The sequence below is a fragment of the Nilaparvata lugens genome, unplaced genomic scaffold (assembly GCF_014356525.2).
Source record: "Nilaparvata lugens isolate BPH unplaced genomic scaffold, ASM1435652v1 scaffold1955, whole genome shotgun sequence".
NCBI lineage: Eukaryota > Metazoa > Arthropoda > Insecta > Hemiptera > Delphacidae > Nilaparvata > Nilaparvata lugens.
The window spans coordinates 28,709-49,494 of NW_024090268.1; the positions used below are offsets into that span (position 1 = coordinate 28,709).

General features: G+C 36.1%; 1 long non-coding RNA gene across 1 annotated transcript; it reads left to right on the top strand.

Annotated features, from left to right (window-relative positions):
* Nucleotides 1-298, top strand: LOC120355473. Its single transcript, XR_005573528.1, has 2 exons — nucleotides 1-140; nucleotides 229-298. It is a non-coding gene; the product is annotated as an uncharacterized LOC120355473 (long non-coding RNA).
* The last annotated feature ends 20,488 nt before the right edge of the window (nucleotides 299-20,786 follow it).

The following is a 20,786-nucleotide window of genomic DNA, read 5'->3' on the forward strand; positions in this document are numbered from 1 at the left end:
AGCGTGTGTTCGAGGCGCTCAAGTCTGTACGCAGCTTTTAATGCTGCTTCATAGTTTATGATACAACGGTTCATGTGCTGCATCATAAAAAAACTAAGCTGAATCGTAGGAAAACTGTTGTATCAGTTAATATGCAACGGGTTGATTCTCAGAAAAACAGTTGTATCAGTTGATACGCAACGTAATGACTCTTAGAAAAAAACTGTTGTATCAGTTAATATGAAGCAGAATGACAACAGTTCATATGCTGCATCATAGAAAAAGTGTTGTATCAGTTAATATGCAACGGGTTGACTCTTAGAAAAACTGTGAGTTTACATGCAGAAATATTACAACAATTCATATGCTGCATCATAAAAAACAGTTCTATCAGTTAATAATATGCAACGGGATGATTCGTAGATAAACTGTTGTATCAGTTAATATGCAACAGAAAAGTGTGAGTGAAAAGTGTGAGAAATGTGAAAAGTGTCTTAGAAAAACTGTGAGTTTACATGCAGAAATATTACAACAATTCATATGCTGCATCATAGAAAAACTGTTGCATCAGTTAATATGCAACGGTTTGACTCTTAGAAAAACTGTTGTATCACTCAATACACAAGATGACTCGTCGAAAAACTTTTGTATCAGTTAATATGCAACGGTATGACTCGTAGAAAAACTGTTGTATCAGTTGATACGCAACGGCATGACTCGTAGAAAAATTGTTGTATCATTTCATATGCAGCGGAACGACATCAGTTACTATGTAGCGGAATGACAAACTTGGGTCCGAACGGTGACTTATAGTTGACGCCGACCTGTGAGTAGACCTTCTCTGGAATGGCCAGGTTGACCATGTAGAGACGCCCGTTGTCATCGCAGTGAGCCAGCGGCAGAGGAGGAATGACCGACAACTTGACCGGGACGCCCGGTGTGCCCGACGCCGGCGGGTCGATCGCCAGCAGCGACGCCCTGCATTCCACAATCCATGACTTGATGGAGGCGTCGATCTGACAGGATGCATCGCTCGCCAACGCCACAACCACTAGGTCCACTGCTCCCGTAGGCAAGTCTGTTAACAAATTGCTTTCAATTATTTACAAAAATGAATACGTACAAACAAACTGTACTGCAAGTGAAACCTTCGGCAGGATATTTTTAATAACTAGAAATATCCACATATGATACAGTATCAACACATATTAACAGGTCAACTGATCCTGATGGCAGTTCTCAGTGGCCTATATTACAGATCACAATACGAATATACATAAATGAAATTAGTTATACATTCTATATAGGAAATATCGGGGCACCGAGCTTCGCTCGTTATTTTTATTGACCGAGCGAAGTGAGGTCTAAGATTGAAGTCGACGGTTTGGCATTTCTCTTAATGTGTTAAATGTTTGAATGTTTAAATGTTTTTTTGTTGCGCATAATAATAGATTTCCATGAAATTTGACAGGTATGATCCTTTTTAAATTCGCGTCGACGTATATACAAGGTTTTTGGAAATTTTGCATTTCAAGGATAATATAAAGGAAAAGGACCTCCTTCATACGCCAATATTAGAGTAAAAATCAGACTATAGAATTATCATCATAAATCGGCTGACAAGTGATTACATCAAGTGACACGTGATTGTGTCATCGGCGACAAGTGATTGATAGATGTGTGGAGAAGCCAGTCTATTGCTGTATTTCCATAAGGTCTATAGTTTCAATCAGGTACTTGTGGATGAGAATACTGCGTGAGGTCTACTGTTCACAGAACTACTAGTTTATTGATAAACAGAACACAATTCTCTAAAATGATCGTGTTCATATTTCACAGCTGGCTTTATGTCATCTTATTAATTTCGGGGATGCGATATTTTGATTTTTCACATACTCGCTCACTCACTTTTTACTATCCACAGCTGTTTCAGCCAAGGATGAATTATCCTTTTAATGTCGTTCAGCGAGTTTTCCCAAGGATGAGACCTAGTGCAATCAAATCTTAATATCATAAACCTACTATGTTGCAAATTTCGTGAAAATCGTTAGAGCCGTTTTCGAGATCCGTTGAACACAAATAACCAGATATAAATAAATATAAATAACCAGATAAGTAACCAGATATAAAAATACAGAAATTGCTCGTTTAATATAATTGATAGCTAGTATCCAAAAACGTTCAAACTTTCCTACATAATCACAACTAGCTACAGCACTCATGTGCTGAATGAATTACACATAATATACAGTGTCCCACAGAAGGTGTAACAGCCGAAAACCATAGATTCTACATTAATATAAATAAAAATATAAATCTAAGTACCCTTTTTGAAATTGTTCAGTCACATGTTTTGGATATATGATGCCATTATCAAGTGATTGGGAAATGAATAAAATTACTTTAATAAATACTTCTTGAGAAGCTTGCAATAGCATTTATTTAATGTCATTTTATTTATTTTCCCATCACTTGATAATGGCATCATATATCCAAAACATGTTGTGACTAAACAATTTTAAAAAGGGATAAAGGGTACTTGGATTTCTATTTCTATTTATATTCACGAGTAGTTCCAAGGAAAAAAGACAATTCTACTTTAAATTTGCAACGGAAAATATCCAGTAAAGTTTTTTTTATATCGACCTTTATTTTCGAGATGAATAGATTTCTCTATATTTATGAAAAACGTCAATAGCTACAAAACCATCATCGAAATCTAATTCTAAGGATATAATGGAAAGAGGAAGAAATTTCCAATAAGATTCATATAATTTGTTTGTTAGACGAATTTGAACTATTTATGAGCGTTCAAACTGTTTGGAATTTGGCTTTGAACTCGGTGAATGTACGTTTTCAATTTTTGAGTGCTTATAAAAAGTTCAAAAACTTCAAAAAAGGAACATATGATATGAATCTTATTGGAAGTTTCTTCCTCTTTCCAATCATAGCCTTAGGCCGGTACAGAGCTCGACCGACCGTCAGTGCGTATGTACCATCCTGACCATACGCATCCATACAACAGTTTTTTCTGACTCACAAAATAGACGCCTTTACAGATTGTTTAATTGCAGCCTATTATCTTCGTAAACGATAGATTAAAAGACGTAGATATCAAGTTCACCCGATTGTCGCCCAAAGAGCATTTCAAAGGGAATTTAGTACCATTATATACATCATTGATTGGGGATGAAGATAAATTTTTTAACTACCTCAGAATGTCCGTCAGAAATTTTGATGAGTTATTTCGAGCTTGTATCACCATTGGGAATACTTGCAGTCACTTTAAGCTACGGATCAAATAAAATAATGTAGATAATATTGATATATATGATTTTTCCAATAAAAAGATTTAAGAATTATTGAATGAATGAATTTATTTGCCAAAAACAAAATACAAAAAAGCTTTACAAAAAATGAATATAAGTATAAGCTAAGCACTTAAACCAAGATACATACATTTATTTAATAGATATATAACGAAATATATCCGTATATTATAAATAAGAGTTATAAAATCTAGTTTTCATTTTTCGTTTTTGAATTGGACGCGCGCTCCTCGTTCAGTTCGTATTTCTTTCACTTGAGTGCGTCGCGCTCACTAGCCGGTAGGCTGTCTTTTTCAGCCCAGTCTCGCTTTGTAATAGCTTGCCTCGAGTCGGGAATTGATAATTATTATTCGTCGATCATTCCCAGAAGAAAATCGTTCTTCAAATTATTATTTTTTCGTTAATGTTAAATCGTACACCATAAACCTACGTTTGGAAGAGTGTTTGCCAAACTCCCTTTAGTTGAAAGTTTTAAACTATTATTTTTCGATTGGAAAGTTCACCGATCTATAGTCTTTAAAGACATTGTAAATATCTCGTCAGAAATATATGTGCAACGTTATATGATGGAAGCCGAATTTACCAACAGTAGATGACAATTAAGCTTGCCTTTTCACCATCCTTGATTCATCTCCTACCTCGGGGACACCTGAATACCTTACCTGGGAGTTGTAAGCTCAATAATATAAATATTACATTAGGTACTCTGCAGATTTTCGGTGAGTTGTTCTTTTATATATTCATTGCATGTACTTGTTTCTGTAGAGATATCACTTGTTTCTTTTCTATTCAATACAGTCCACTTTACATCAAAATTATTGATTACCAATTTAAAATCAATATAAATTTCTTAAAGTTGAACCTTAGAGTTTACATTGGTCCTCCGGGCCGGATTTTATTGGCTATTTTTTATTCAAATATTTGGCAAGCACTTATCCAATTTTATTGTAAATCGTTTGTGCATGCTAGGGTTCAAACCTGTTTGTACATTATGAATTGAGCCGATCAAGTTGGTTCACTCTTATCTCTATTGTCCGATCGGAACCGTTACTTTGCAATGCTGATAACGTTATCGCTTAGCTTGCTTCGTCTATTGAGCTTTCTCTGTTCAATTTGTACTAACATTATCATTTTGCTTGCTTGAATCATCAATGAAAATCGTTCATTGTTGCATTCGTAATTTTATTCGAAAATTAGTAAATGAAAATCATTAAGACCTTTCCAATATCCAATCATGAGTGAAAAGAAGTTAAAGCTCAAACGAGCTAAACTTGAGCAATATTTCTATCGTATTCAACGTACTTTCGATTTGTCGAAAAAGGCTTTAAAAGAAGAAGCTAGTGCTAAACAATTTCTAATTCTCTATAGTTCCACTCTTAAAACTGTTCAGGATTATGAAGCTGTTGAAATGGAAATACAGGAGCTTGAAATGGAAAAAGACCCGGAATTTGTACCCAAATTTAGTAGTTCACATATGGAAATGTTCGAACATATGGAAGCAATTGCTAGTGAATTGAAAAAACGCAGTCAGGTTGTACCTAGTGTTTCTACCCCGGCTCAACCTGTATCTTCCAATAAGGATTCGTCTAATATTTTACCGAAAATTGAAATTCCTGTGTTCGACGGAGATCAATCAAAATGGGCGGTATTCTACGAAATGTTTAAATGCATGATTCATGACAACAAATCGATTCCAAATCAACAAAAGGTCCAATATCTGGTGTCCAAACTATCTGGAGAAGCGGCTAATATTTCACGTCATCTACCACCTATTGCTAATAATTATGAAATTATTTGGGATGCATTAATTAAGCGGTTCAATGACCCCCGCTCACTCTCAAATGTGTACTTGAAACAAATTTTCGAATTCAATTGTCTAAAATCTGAGTCTCGTGCAGGTTTAGTTTCTATAGTCGATCAGTTCTGTGGTTCAATTACTGCTTTAAAACGCCTACGAGGTGAAGATGTATCTGATGCAATATTTCTGTTCCAAGCGTTGAAAATTTTAGATCCTGTTTCTCGAAAGGCATTTGAAGCTTCAGTTCATACTAAGGATGATCCCACATATACTGATTTTGTTTCATTCATCGAAAGGCAGATTAAATCGTTACCGCATGACGAATCGTCTAAACAATGCAAGCCAGTAGTGAAACCAATACCAAAATCCAAAGTGTTGGTTGTTCAATCGAATTCGCAAGTGACCAAATCACCGGTAAAAATATCAGAATGTCTGAAATGTTCGATGACAAATCATAAATTGATCAATTGTCGTCTTTTTCGTCAGTTATCACCTTGGGACCGTTTTCGTTTTGTTAAGGAGAAGGGTTGCTGTTTGAAATGTTTCTCGCCAGCCCATCGTAGTAAAGATTGTACTTCTTCCAACTGCGAGGAATGTAGTCAGAAGCATAATTCGCTTTTACATTTCGGAAATGCTTCAAATTCGTCATCAAATTCGGATGCGAAAAAGGTAGAAAATAATACTATTACCTGTTGTTCTATCGATTCGAAGTCGGCACCGTATAGTGTTCTACTATCAACTGCTCAAGTCGAGGTACCTGATAAGAGAGGTAGATTGCACAAAATAAGAGTTTTAGTTGATTCAGCTAGTCAAAGTCATTTCATTACTCGTAAACTTTGTCGTAAATTGCAACTATCGATTTCTCCTTTCCAATTAATTGTGAATGGTTTTGGCGGAAATTCGCAATCAGTTTTTGGTCGTACTTTTGTCACGCTTCAATCTCGACTCGATTCTAGTGTTAAATTTTCCATTGAACCATTAGTTGTCGAAAAAATCATGGAACAGCTTCCCACTAGTAAAATTGATAATTCTAAATTATCAAATTTGTTTGGTCTTCGACTTGCTGATGAAAGTTATCACATTCCCAGCGAAATTGACGCTATTATAGGAGCTGAATTAGTGCCCCATATTTTCCGAAATGGTCGTGTGGAAATTGATTCGAATTATTTGATGGCCTTGGAAAGTGTTTTCGGTTATATTTTGATGGGTAGAGCCCCTATTTTAACTCAATCTTCAGAAAATTCAACGTGTTTGATGACTTGTCTAACATCACCGTTGGATAAGTTAGTTCGAAAATTTTGGGAAGTGGAAAGCGTTCCAGATGTAGGAAAACAACTCACTGCTGATGAGTTGGAATGCGAGAAGGATTTTGCATCGTCCGTTCGTCGTGAAAATTCGGGTAGATTCGTTGTCTCATTATCGTTTTCAAAATCCCCTGATTGTCTTGGTGATTCTTATGCTATGTCAGAACGTCGACTCATCAGTTTGGAGAAACGACTGGCACGTGATCCAAACATGCGTTTAGTGTATCACGATGTCCTCTTGGATTATCTCAAACAAGGACACATGGAATTGATAAAAAATCAGAGTGATAAAAGTGGTTATTTTATACCTCATCATGCTGTAATCAAAACTCAGAGTCAATCAACGCCTTTGCGTATTGTCTTTGACGCAGGCGCGAAAACTACTACTGGAGTATCATTGAATGATATACTTCATATCGGCCCCAAGTTGCAAACGGATATTTTCGTTCTGTTAGTCAATTTTCGGTTATTTTCTATCGCTGTAACTGCTGATATAAAGCAGATGTATAGACAGATTCTTGTCGATGAATCGTGTCGCAAATTTCAGCGTTTGTTATGGAGATTTTCGTCCAATGATCCCATACAAATTTTTGAATTAAAAACTGTCGTATTTGGTCTGAGTGAGTCACCGTTTCTAGCTCTCAGAACTGTCCATCAACTTGTTCAAGAAGAAGGTGAAAATTTCCCTGATGCTAAAGCTCGTATTCCGAGTGACATGTTTATGGATGATTTGGTGACAAGTGTGTCTTCTTTAGGTGAAGCAAATCGTCTTTGTAGTCAGGCTAAAGAATTGTTCGAGAGAGGCGGATTCGAACTTACTAAATGGAGTTCCAATTCACCTGAATTGATGAATGATTTCTCGGAAGATGAAAAATCGGCCTTGTCTAAAGATTTCGAGATGGGAAATTTGTTGGCTGTCCTAGGTTTGAAATGGCAACCTGGTAGTGATTCGTTTTGTTTTTCAGTGAATCCTAATCAGTCTGTTCCTACCAAACGTCACATTTTATCGGTAGTAGCACGCATTTTCGATCCTTTGGGACTCTTGTCACCCCTAACTTTGTTTCTTAAATGTTTAATTAAACAATTATGGAATGCTGGTCTTGATTGGGACGATTCAGTACCTCCCTCTATTGCGCTTCAATGGGAGACATGTCAGAAGGAGTTCCCTTTATTGTCCAATCTCTTCATACCACGTCATTTAGGAGTGATGAATGATTCGAAAATTACTGTCATTGGTTTCTGTGATGCATCGACTTTAGGTTATGGTGGTGTGATCTACATAAAATCTCAAATGGATATGCAACCTGCAACTATCACATTGTTGTGCGCTAAATCAAAAGTCGCGCCATCTAAGACTTTATCCATACCTAGGCTTGAATTATGCGCGGCGCTCTTGCTCGCTGAATTAATACAGGTTGTTGTCTCTGTTTTGAGCCTTCGTTGTCACGTGACTCGCGTTGTTGCATTATCGGATTCAACTGTTGTCTTACATTGGATCAGGGGCTGTCCATCTAGATGGCAATCTTTCGTCGCTAATCGAGTTACGAAAATTCAAGACTGTCCTATCAACGACTGGTTACACGTGGCAGGAAATTCAAACCAGCTGATCCCATTTCGAGAGGTTTATCCCCTTCTGAAATAATTAATCATGATTTGTGGTGGTCTGGCCCCTCTTGGCTAATGTTAGAAGAGAGTGATTGGCCCGTCAAGGTCGATCTGGAACCTATAGAGTGTCTACCTGAGGTCAAGGTTCACTCAATTGTCACTGTAGTACAGTCGGAAAATTCATCTATTAATTCGATTCATCTTTTAATTGCTCGTTGTTCCAACTACCAACGTCTATTGCGTATCATGGTGTTAATATTGAAAGTACTTCGTCTATTGCCTAAACCTCATGAATTAGATTTCGATTTGGCAGAAAAACATTTGTGTAAAGTCGTACAAAAAATTCATTTTTCGAAAGAATTACTGGAATTGAAAGCTGGGAAAGAATGTACTTCTCATCTTCAACAACTGTCACCCTTTCTTGATCATGATATTATTCGTGTGGGTGGACGTTTACAAAATTCTGAGTTGAATTATGACAGCTGTCATCCGATTATATTACCGAAAAATGATCCATTGGTCACGCTTTTGATTATTTTCATGAAAAGCACTGTCACGCTGGACCTCATTTATTGGCGTCTATTTTGAGACAAAAATATTGGATTTTATCAGCCCGTGTCCTTATAAGGAGTCATGTACGAAAATGTAACAAGTGTTTTCACTATCGTCCCACTCTTACACCGCCGAAAATGGGCAATCTGCCAGCCTGTAGAACTCTGTCGTCTAAACCATTCGTCCAATGTGGAGTTGATTATGGTGGACCCATTCGAATCACCATGGCCAGGCGTCGGAATCCTTTCATATTTAAATCGTACATTTGTCTTTTTGTCTGTATGGCAACTAAAGCCGTTCACATTGAATTAGTTTCGGACTTATCGACCCAAATGTTCTTATCAGCTTTTCGCCGTTTCCTTGCTCGACGAGGTCCTTGTAAGGTCATGTATTCCGATAATGGTACCAACTTCGTCGGCGCCTATGATGAGCTAATAAAATTGTCACGGATGCTGAACTCCAAGGAATATCAAAACCTGCTCCAGAATGAACTTGCTGATCATAGCATTGAGTGGAATTTCATCCCGCCAGGTTCACCTCACTTCGGCGGTCTTTGGGAGGCGAATATAAAATCAGTAAAGTCACACCTGTTTCGAGTTATTGGTAACCAGTTGTTGACTTACGAAGAATTGAACACTGTCTTAGTTCAAATTGAGGCTGTACTTAACTCACGCCCGTTATGTCAAATGAGCGCGGATCCGAGTGAACCCCTCGCCCTCACACCGGCTCATTTTCTCACTTTGACACCTCTTAAGTACCTTCCTATGTTAAATGTGGAAGATCGTCCAATGAATCGATTGGATCGGTTTGAATTAGTCAATCAAATGGTTCAGTCTTTCTGGAGTCGTTGGCGCAAAGAATACTTACATGAATTACAAACCCGTGTGAAATGGTGTAAGGATTCCACCCCTCTCACGGTTGGTACAATCGTCCTAGTGGATCAACCAAATGTCGCACCGTTGAAATGGCCTCTGGGGGTGATTGAGGAAGTATTTCCCGGTGCTGACGGTGTCGTTCGAGTGGCTATGGTGCGGTGCGCCAATGGTCGCTTCAAAAGGCCGGCTACAAAGTTGTATCCGTTGCCTACTCAATAATTTTCCTTTTGCATTTTTTGTTTTATTCTCGTTTTGTTTTATTTTTATTTCTTTCGTCGTTTATTCATTGTTTTTTCGTTTCTTTGTTCTCTAGCCTTGTCTGAAAATAGCTTTTCAGCCGGGGGGGATGTTGGAGCCAGCTCTAGTTTTCATTTTTCGTTTTTGAATTGGACGCGCGCTCCTCGTTCAGTTCGTATTTCTTTCACTTGAGTGCGTCGCGCTCACTAGCCGGTAGGCTGTCTTTTCAGTTCAGTCTCGCTTCGTAATAGCTTGCCTCGAGTCGGGATTTGATAATTATTATTCGTCGATCATTCCCAGAAGAAAATCGTTCTTCAAATTATTATTTTTTCGTTAATGTTAAATCGTACACCATAAACCTACGTTTGGAAGAGTGTTTGCCAAACTCCCTTTAGTTGAAAGTTTTAAACTATTATTTTTCGATTGGAAAGTTCACCGATCTATAGTCTTTAAAGACATTGTAAATATCTCGTCAGAAATATATGTGCAACGTTATATGATGGAAGCCGAATTTACCAACAGTAGATGACAATTAAGCTTGCCTTTTCACCATCCTTGATTCATCTCCTACCTCGGGGACACCTGAATACCTTACCTGGGAGTTGTAAGCTCAATAATATAAATATTACATTAGGTACTCTGCAGATTTTCGGTGAGTTGTTCTTTTATATATTCATTGCATGTACTTGTTTCTGTAGAGATATCACTTGTTTCTTTTCTATTCAATACAGTCCACTTTACATCAAAATTATTGATTACCAATTTAAAATCAATATAAATTTCTTAAAGTTGAACCTTAGAGTTTACAGTAACAAAAGTTACATTGATAAGCTAGTAGAATCTACTACGATCTAGGAAGAATCAATCTACATGTTATGACGTCATTAATTAGTTGTGGGGCCTGAAGTAATATAGTAGGTATTGCTTTAACTGACAAGGGTTATTCAAGGCAGAGTCAAGACTTGTTTGACTCATGCAATAAAAGCTGAAATCGAACGAATACCTTTCGAGCCATATTCAAGATCGATTCTAATCAAAACTGTTAGCTTTGACTGACAAGGGAAATTCAAGGCAAAGTCAAGACTTGTTTGACCCATGCAATAAAAGCTAAATTCGAACGAATACATAGCATGCCATATTAAATTTCGATTCCAACCAAGTTTGTTAGCCTTGAAAAACAAGGGTATGCTGCTTTCGATTCTAGTATGGAAATTCAAGGGGACTTCGAGTTGAATGTCAAGCAACATCGTTTCCAGCTGGATTCAACTTCAGCCTTGATTGACAAGTGAAGGCTGCTTCTAATTCAAGCCTTGAATCAAGCCTTACTGCTGACTGGGATGTCATTCCATTCGTTACATTATTGACTACAATATTAGTCGTATTCATCATCTCAATAAAACAAACAGTTTCCTTGATTAAATAATATTTATGATAAAATTTAGGGGTTTTTCGATTTGATTTTTTTGTTTTCTCCGATTAACTTTGAAGCAAATGATTTTAAAGAAAAATGAGCCAAATTATTAATGTCGGCAATTTGATGTCAAATCCATTGATGTGTATTGTTATGTATTTGCGATTCGATTTGACGCTGTGGAAGGGGAAGCAGCCGACGCGGCACGGCACGGCTTACTCTCTTCATCATAGTAAACAGTAATATACCTAGTAGGCCTACTGCTTTCCAAGTTGCATCTTACACTATGGCGCTCGAAACAGTCAATTTCGTCTATTGTCTTGACATGCGCTGAAACTAAATTCTCACTTTTCAATTCTCTAAATTCTAAATATTATAATTTTCGAGATTCAACCAAGTTGATTACAGCAATTCAGCTGTCATTGCTGGTTTAGGAAATCAATATTTTCTACGTGACCAATTATTATAATGCCACTATTACAATACAGTCATCATTATTGATGTCTATGTTTTGATTGAAATGTGATAATTAACTCATCATTTTGTTGTTATACAGGGTGATTCATAATTATGGTAAAATATTTTGATACGTGATAGTAGAGGTAAAAATAAGAAAAAAAGTTCATATAAACATATATCCATAAACGCTTCATTAGCGAGCTATACAGAGTGAAAGATTTCGCCCGGAATTCAGTTCCTCTGGTGAAATACACCGATGCTGAATTGTTTGGGGACTAGTTTTTGAAAAACTTATGCTGGATTCATATGGAAAAATATCTGAAAAATTGAATAAAACTAGTCTGGAAGCTGTAGTGTGAGTAGTTTTTGAGAAAAAAGTTGAAATATGCAAAAAATTTAAGTAGAAAAACACAGACTTCTACGTTTGATGCCCAATAACTTTCTTTAATGACCAGTAAACAAATATTTTTTCGCAATAAAAATTGTAGAGAATTTAATTCTGAAAAGAATTATGTAAGCTGTGTAAACTAAATTCAAATAAAAGTTGAATAAAATGTATTCTTATGTAGTACATTACACCATAAAAATTTGCTGTTTTATGCAAAATTTCAAGTCAAGTTGAGTTGTTCAAAGGTGTATAATCCAGTTCTTTCCTTTATTATTATTATAGAATATGTGGTAGTTTGAATATTGAATTTATGTTGTTTATGTGTAAAAATGTTGCAGTTGACAAAAGTGGGCGCTTGCGTTTGGTTTGTGGCCTACATAGTTGTGTTCACAGCCGATTCTCTGTACTGTGGCCTAGTCGACATGAAAGTCAACCGACTCAGTCGGCTGTTCTACATCAATCTTTTCAGGTGAGCTTGCAACAAACTTGAAATAACTAGTAGTTTCAAAGTCTGATTTTTACAGTAATTTTGGCGTTCGAAAGAGACTCCTTTTGCTTTTGTATTATCTTTAAGATGCAAAATTTCAAAAAAAAATCATGTATATATGTCGACTTGAAGTTCAAAAAGGTCAATCAAAGGTCAAGCCGGTTGCAGACGAACCACTATCGCATGTGGGATGTGTGACCGACATACCACTGAACAATACTACTAACGCAGAGAGACTTTCACACTACATTCGAGAAAACGCGCATTAGTGCATCAGTTTTCAGATGTTTGTATCATACTCGGGTGTTTTTATCAGATGTTTGTATCATACTCGGGTGTTTTTATCAGATGTTTGTATCATACTCGGGTGTTTTTATCAGATGTTGTATCATACTCGGGTGTTTTTATCAGATGTTTGTATCATACTCGGGTGTTTTTATCAGATGTTTGTATCATACTCGGGTGTTTTTATCAGATGTTTGTATCATACTCGGGTGTTTTTATCAGATGTTTGTATCATACTCGGGTGTTTTTATCAGATGTTTGTATCATACTCGGGTGTTTTTATCAGATGTTTGTATCATACTCGGGTGTTTTTATCAGATGTTTGTATCATACTCGGGTGTTTTTATCAGATGTTTGTATCATACTCGGGTGTTTTTATCAGATGTTTGTATCATACTCGGGTGTTTTTATCAGATGTTTGTATCATACTCGGGTGTTTTTATCAGATGTTTTTATCATACAGCTGTTTTCAAAGTCACAGCGACTGCGATTGTGGTACAGAAGCTAGGGGAAGTGCAAAGACCTTGAAGATGCATAGACTCACATGCAGCGCTAGTGTCGTACTTGGAATTGAAATCGGCCATTGAGGGGGCAACCTATAAGATTATTACAAACAAATGCCTTTGTAATCTATAGTATTACAAATATATAGATATAATATCTCGTGCTAAAATACCCCAATGGCGGGCTTCAATTTCAAGTAAGAGCTATCATTGGGAAGGCATAGGCATTGTGGGTCTTTAAGGTCTTTGGGGAAGCGTAGTGCTCAAACCAGTGGTACCACAATCGCAAGGAAAATAATCGCACACTACAGCGCGCAACGCCATGTGGAAGTATCAGTGCCACTGCCATGCCTGCCAATGCATTCCATATGCGCTGCGTTTGTGGTACCACAGATGGGAAATAGCATAGCCACCTCTAATACAAGGCCGCGGCCTACGATATTGCAACGTCGCAGTGTAGGCCTAGAATCTAATACATGATTGGTGAAAAAGATCAGCTGGTATTTTTTAGAATCTTTTTCACCAATCATGATTAGATTCTAGGCCTACACTGCGACGTTGCAATATCGTAGGCCGCGGCCTTGTATTAGAGGTGGCTATGGAAATAGTCGCTCCCAACTCCCACATGCGATAGTGGTTCGTCTGCAACCGGCCTAATACAACATTATTTATGAACATAAGGGTATGATCACATTGAATGCATATAAGTGCAAAATGCACGTCGAATCATGCATGAGCCGAAGAACAATAATTTTGAAAAGTGTCATTGAAATTCGTTGTGACTTACATGTAGCTGACCACACTGAACGCAACCAGCAAGTGCAAGCGTTCAGTGTGAGCGTTCCCATTGTTCTTTCCAGATTTCTCATCTGCACGCTAATCTTGGTCATGCATAACCAAGCATGCACATGCACATATACGCATTTAATACGATCACACACTCATATATTTAAACAAAAACACATTTTAATGCTATCAATATTATTAAAAATAGGCTACTTTTATGCAGTTTTAATGCTATCAATTATTTAGAATAGGTTTCTTCCTCAGTGCGAATATGGACTTCAGAAATAATAATCTCTCTACAGATGGAAATATTTATTTATTTATTTATACATTAATAAAAGGCTAATAAAGTGCTATGTTTGGAGTGTGGCACTGTATGGTGCAGAAACTTGGACGCTGAGAAAGGAGAATAAGAGGAGGCTTGAGGCATTGGAAATGTGGATATGGAGAAGGATGGAAGGAATCAGTTGGAGGGATAAAGTTACAAACGAGGAGGTGTTGAGGAGGGTTGGGGAAAGAAGGAGTCTGCTGGATGTGATAAAGGGAAGAAAGAGGAGATGGCTGGGACATTGGATGAGACGGCAATGCTTGTTGGTGGATGCCAGCCATGGAGGGGACCATTCAGGGAAGAAGAGGAAGAGGAGAAGAAGATACAAATGTTGGACGACATCAAGGAGGGATGAGCTACTATGCAACGAAGCGACTGGCAGAGAATAGAAGAGAGTGGAGAGCTGCTGCCATATAGAAGGACCTGCTTACGAGCAGAAAACTACAGACAGACAGACATTAATAGATACAATCATTCTCAACTATGAATGATTGGGGAAGGAACAACAGGCTTAAAGCCCAAAACTGTTCCTTTCCCAAATTTAGATAGAAATTGTCCAAAAATAGGTTTGGACGTTACGTTTTTTGTCCAATTTTGAGTCCAAAATATTTATAAACTAGGAATTTAGAATTTAGGAAAGTTGAAAACCAAATTAAATAATAATACTTCACTAAATCATCACTAATAACTGAAAATACTGTATTAATAATTGAACATTTTAAAACGCGAAAAGAAACTCAAACGTACTCCTAAAACAACAGCTGTCATATCAAAGGTAATTGGTATCAAAGATAATTAGGACACTGGTAGAGGCTTGTCCTTATACCATTGAGGAGTGTTTTAGAGCATTCATGTGACTCCATTCTAAAAATGACATGTTGTATGCCACTTCAGCACTGCTCAGAATTTGTGGCTTCACACAACAAAAATATAATAATAATAAATTGGAAGTTGCATTTGTTCAAATGCTAGTTAATAATTATTAACAACCGAAAATCCCAATCAAATGTTGTAAATCAACCCCGAAGTCTTCTGCTACTGCAAATATTGACAACAGGGTGAATTCCATCTAGCTGTTTACCCTGTTGTCAATATTTGCAGTAGCAGAAGTCTTCGGGGTGATTTACAGCATTTAAATGGGATTTTCGTTTGATAATAATTAATTATCTTTCTCCAACACTTGCGAAATGAGTAGCAATCACTAATCTTGTATAATAATGAATCAATTGGCAAATTAGTCGTTTTATTACGATAATTTCATTTAATCACAACCATCCAATCATATCTACTGTTTTATCAAAAACGCTTTATGAATGACGATGGATGTACTAGGATACCACGAATCTATGAAAAGAGTGGGCGACATCCATCTCATCAAGATCCAGGTTGTTCAAGAATCAGCCCGTGTAGGCAACTTCGGTTGGTCCAGCTTTCAGTTCGTCAAGTTCCTGTTGCTTTCAGATAGACCAATGCATACACTCATCTCATAAATACGTCAAGAAATGGTTAAAATAGAACTTAACTGAGGTCTAGACAAACCGAGACTGAGAGCCTTCCAAAAGAGCGAGCATGACGTCACTATTCAGGAGGTTGACATTTATCATGAAGAAAATATAGCGTAAGAAGATATCTAAATATAGTATCATGGTATAGGTCGTTTATGCTCCAAATTTCAAGCCGATTTTTTGTTATCTCAAGCCGATTACTGTCCACCACGGTAAATAGAAGAAGACGGTAGGTGTCTCGCGCATGTTTGTGCTAAATTTCCGGTGTCGCTGACGTCATTTCATTTCCAATCATCAGTTTTTAACAAATAAGTTTCATAAATTTCCAATAGATGTTGTAAACCTCGGTTGGTGGCGATGACGCAATCTAACTGGCTGGCCACTGCGCACACATTTCGTAACCTCTACCGCTTTCATCTAAATACCGTGCTGTCCACTACTATCGGTTATTACCGTTTTGGCCGGGTGAGACCTTCAGTCTATTTATGGAATACGCCATCTGGAGTACATTAGCATAGAGAAAAAATTGCATAAGATATCCCATGGTATCCTATACTATTAAACGAGCAATTTCTGTTTATGTTTAGATTTTTATATATTTGTATTTCACCGGATCTCGAAAACGATTCTCACAAAATTCAGAACATATAGGTTTATAATATAAAAATTCGATTGCACTAGGTCTCATCCCTGGGAAAACTCGTTGAAAGGCATTAAAAGGATTATTATTCATCCTTGGAAAAACAGATGATAATTATTTCATCGTCTGTTGATGATGGAAGTGAGTGAGCGAGTTAGGCGGGATGCACACCGGAGAAACGCATTTCGTGACGCCCTCTTTCATGAAACTTGTTTCATGCAATCCGTTTCACTCGCGCATGCATACAAAAGAAACGTTCCCTGCTTAATCTTCATCAGGTAATCATTCAATCAGGTACTTAGTGCCGGTTGCAAAAAAGCCGGGTTATTTTCAAACCTAATTAATTCCAGTAGATCCATTATTTTTGAAATGGTCTTCTCTGATTTGGTTCACATGAAATTAATCAGGATTAAAATTTAACCGGCTTTTGTGCAACCGGGCCTTTGTGAGGGGAATTTTTGCATTCCTCTGGGAATCAATCTCAATTCACTGTGATTAGATAGAGCATTTCTGTATGATATACATTTCTTATAATTTCTTCTTTCGTAATAATTTTTTATGCTTTTGTACTCCAGAGCGAAGCTCGGTCCCCGATATTAGGTCGTTTATGTTCCAAATTTCAAGTCAACTCAAGCCGATTACTGTCGACTATTGTTGACTATTACTGTGTTGTTGAGGTAAGATTGTAAGAGCAGCACAGTATAAGAGATTACCAGTCACATGGCTTCACGAGAAAAGAACTACTAGGACTATCGGTTTGAGTTAACAGTGGAAATTTGTAACCTAACGCCCTATACCATGGGATGGATATCTTGTTATGCTACATTTTCTTCATGCCTTTACTCGAAACAATCTTTGATAAATTCAAATTTTATTCAATCCAATTCACAATATTTACAATTTATGAGAAAAAAAATCATAGAGCTTAACAATATTAGAGTATCAAGTTATATTGAGTACATAAAAGTCTAATTTATTAAACAATAACTTCAGACAAGAATTCGAACATGCTAAATCCGGACTAATTTGTGAATTTGGATAGAAAAATACTGCTTGCTGAGAGTACAAAACTCTACGTCTGCGAGCATGAATATCTGATAATTTATTAATTTATGAAGTAGAAAAATAGAAAAAAAAGAAAGAAAGGAAAATTAGCAACCAATCACTCACACATTCACACTAACCATGCTCACTTTCGAAATCCGGCTCATTTTCCCAATGCATAACCACCATTATCAGAGTATTTTAACTATGAAACCACATTGAATAAGGTCTCTAGATAGTCCGGTATAAGACCTCTGAGCCATCCAAGAACTTTTGTTTTTAAAAACTAGTCGATTTTGTCAATTACAGTCAAGTCGATTACAGAGTATAATAGAAACAAAATCAGTGATATTCATTTTTTCAATACAATATATATTTTATTGCAATATGTGTAGCCTACAGTGGAATTATTGTGCTCTTAATTTTTTTTTATTGAAATTGAAATTACCTGCGCGCTCCTCCCAAAAGTTGTATAATCAGTTCAGTGGAGCACGTCCCATGATTTCGCATTGTCTTTTGAATGTGTAGCCATAATCTTCAGAAAAATCGAAAATGGCGCGTCGAAGATCACTTGTGATGCACGGAACAACAACACCGGAGTCTGAAAGTAAAAAACCACTTTTTTTTCAAGAAATAAAATCAAGCACTGACATTCTCAAGCACATTCATGAAGTGCTTGAATCCTTACACAGTAAATAAGTAAAGGGACAACTTTACATGACTTGGAAATCAAACATTATTAAAATTAGTTTTTAACTGATTACTATATTGAGGTCCATGTTATAATGGCAGTGTACGATTGACAATACTGTTGCTGTCCTTTTCTATCATACAACAAAACAGATAGCGCTATCTCTCTCTCTAGCTTTGCAATGTTGTCTGTTTGCCAGAATATTTTATTTTTACTTTTGACAGTGACTGTACAAAAGTAAACAATACATTATCAGTCGCCATTTTTTTCTTCATTCTATCGAAATACTCGAGTACACTAGTCGTATAATTGATTTAAAATGTATTTCTGAAACAATTAAATAATTTTTAGACATTACCGTATGAGAAACACAAATTAAAATACCTAAGATGACATTTTAAAAGTTGATAACTGACCATACTAGACTTCATCCATGCTTCAGTTAGCCTACACGTATAGGTTAGACCTACTCGTGCCGGTATAATGAAAGGTTATTTCACAATTATTTCCATTGAAATTACTTATTTTAAATAGGATTTCTATTTTTCTATTATTTTTAAAAGAAATTTGAATAGAATACCTACCAAATAACTTAATTTCTGTTGTTTTGAAATTCAGATTGGTGTATCACAGCTTTTTAAATTAGCCGCCATTTCAGGTTTGTATAAAAAAATCTGATCTTAGTTATGAGAGCAAATTTTCAAATCAAATTAAAAATTGGAAAAAAATTCTTTGATTAATTTGACATTAAATTGATTATCTAATTAAGGAAATGATAATTATTAATAGATCAGATTTAATAAGATGAATTGAGTAACAGCTGTGTACACTCAGTGGCAAAATGGAGAGACTTGGCAAAAATTCTCCTATCTTTCTTCACTGCCATTATAACGTGGACCTCACTATAAAGTGGATTGTTAATTATATACTATAGTGAGATTCACGTTATAATGGCAGAGAAAAAGATAGGAGATCAGCGTTGCCGATTCTCTGCCTTGCCTTCTCTAGAATATAGCTGATGTTAAAAATAATCAATTATATTTTTTCGTCATAAAAATATAATTTTTAATGATTCAATAATGAATTTTTATTATTGATATTGAATATTTTGTCACTTATATGTCTACATTGAAAAACGATCTGGAGACGTTGCAGAGCTAGAAAAGGATAGCGCTATCTGCTTTGTCGAAAGATAGACAAGGATAGCAACATTAATTTTAATCAAATACTGTCATTATAGAGTGGACCTCACAATAGAGTGATTAACATTGAAAAATAGTTTTTTTGTACTTTTAGAACCATTAGAGTATGAATACAATAAGATAAGAGGATGATAATCTACTGATTTTATAAAAGGTAATGGAGATTTAAAAATAGCTCATTAATTCTCAAGTTGAGTTTGGATGGAAATTTGCAATTCAATTGCTTTATAGCAACTTAACAGATTTAAGGTTGAATTAAATTCGTCAAACTCAATCAAATGCATTTTAAGGTGCGTACACACTTGACTTCTTTTATCAGTTGATGCTAAGCTTATTAGATATTTATTTGTAAAGAAACAGTAGGGATATTCACAATGTTGTTTTATTTATTTATTCGTGGACAGAATCACAAATCACATAAATATGATTATGAAGGAACAACAGGCTTGGCCCAAATCTATTCCATTCCCAAATTTTGATAAATTAATTAAATGTCCAAAAAATAGGTTATGTTTCTACTTTAAAACGTTCAAGTTCAATTTTCGTCAAAAAATATATACAAGCTAAACATTTTGAATTTATAGAAATTAAAACACCAAACTATATTTAAATATAACACTTAATTATCACTTCATATTGAATTAATCAAGCTATTTTATAAAATTTTTAACCCAAAAATACACACAACTTCTCTCACTAAGCACAACTGTTTTTTTTTTTTAGCCAGCTAAAGTGCTATTCCCTAACTCTGGATTGTGAACGCCCCATCTAAAACCAACTGCTATAAGCTAACTGCAATAGCGTTCCAAGAGGATAATTTGTGTAACTCAAAGTTTATAACCTCACTTTTGCTACCAAATATGACCAAAAAAACATGGCCGCCGTTTTAACAGAGTTAGCTTGAGTTAGCGGAATCAAACCTGCCCTATCTGGGGCCTGTTTCTCAAAGGTACAAGTAGGTTACAAGTCTTGTTGCCAACCATGGTTTTGGAGAACAGCTAATTACAAGCGTTTCACAAAAGAAAAATATTGTAAACTTGTAGTTACAATGAATTTCTACAAGTTTACAAGTGATTTGCTTGTTACGAACAAGAGATTTTGCCTGTTTCACAAAGATTTTCATTGTAGCCAACAATTTTTGTAAAAATCACTTGTTCGTAACTATGAAATCTTTACCGAAGTGGGAAGCTATGTAAAGGTTTTACAAGTTAAAATTATTTAAAATATTCAATGATTATTTCTAATATTCAAAAATGTCCTATATCCCTCTATAATTCATTATTTTGGAAATAATAATATCGAGTAACCTGGCTGGCTCTGGTCTGGTGTCAGAGTTTTCAGGTCGCAGGTGATCAATTTCAGGGCCTCTGACATGACC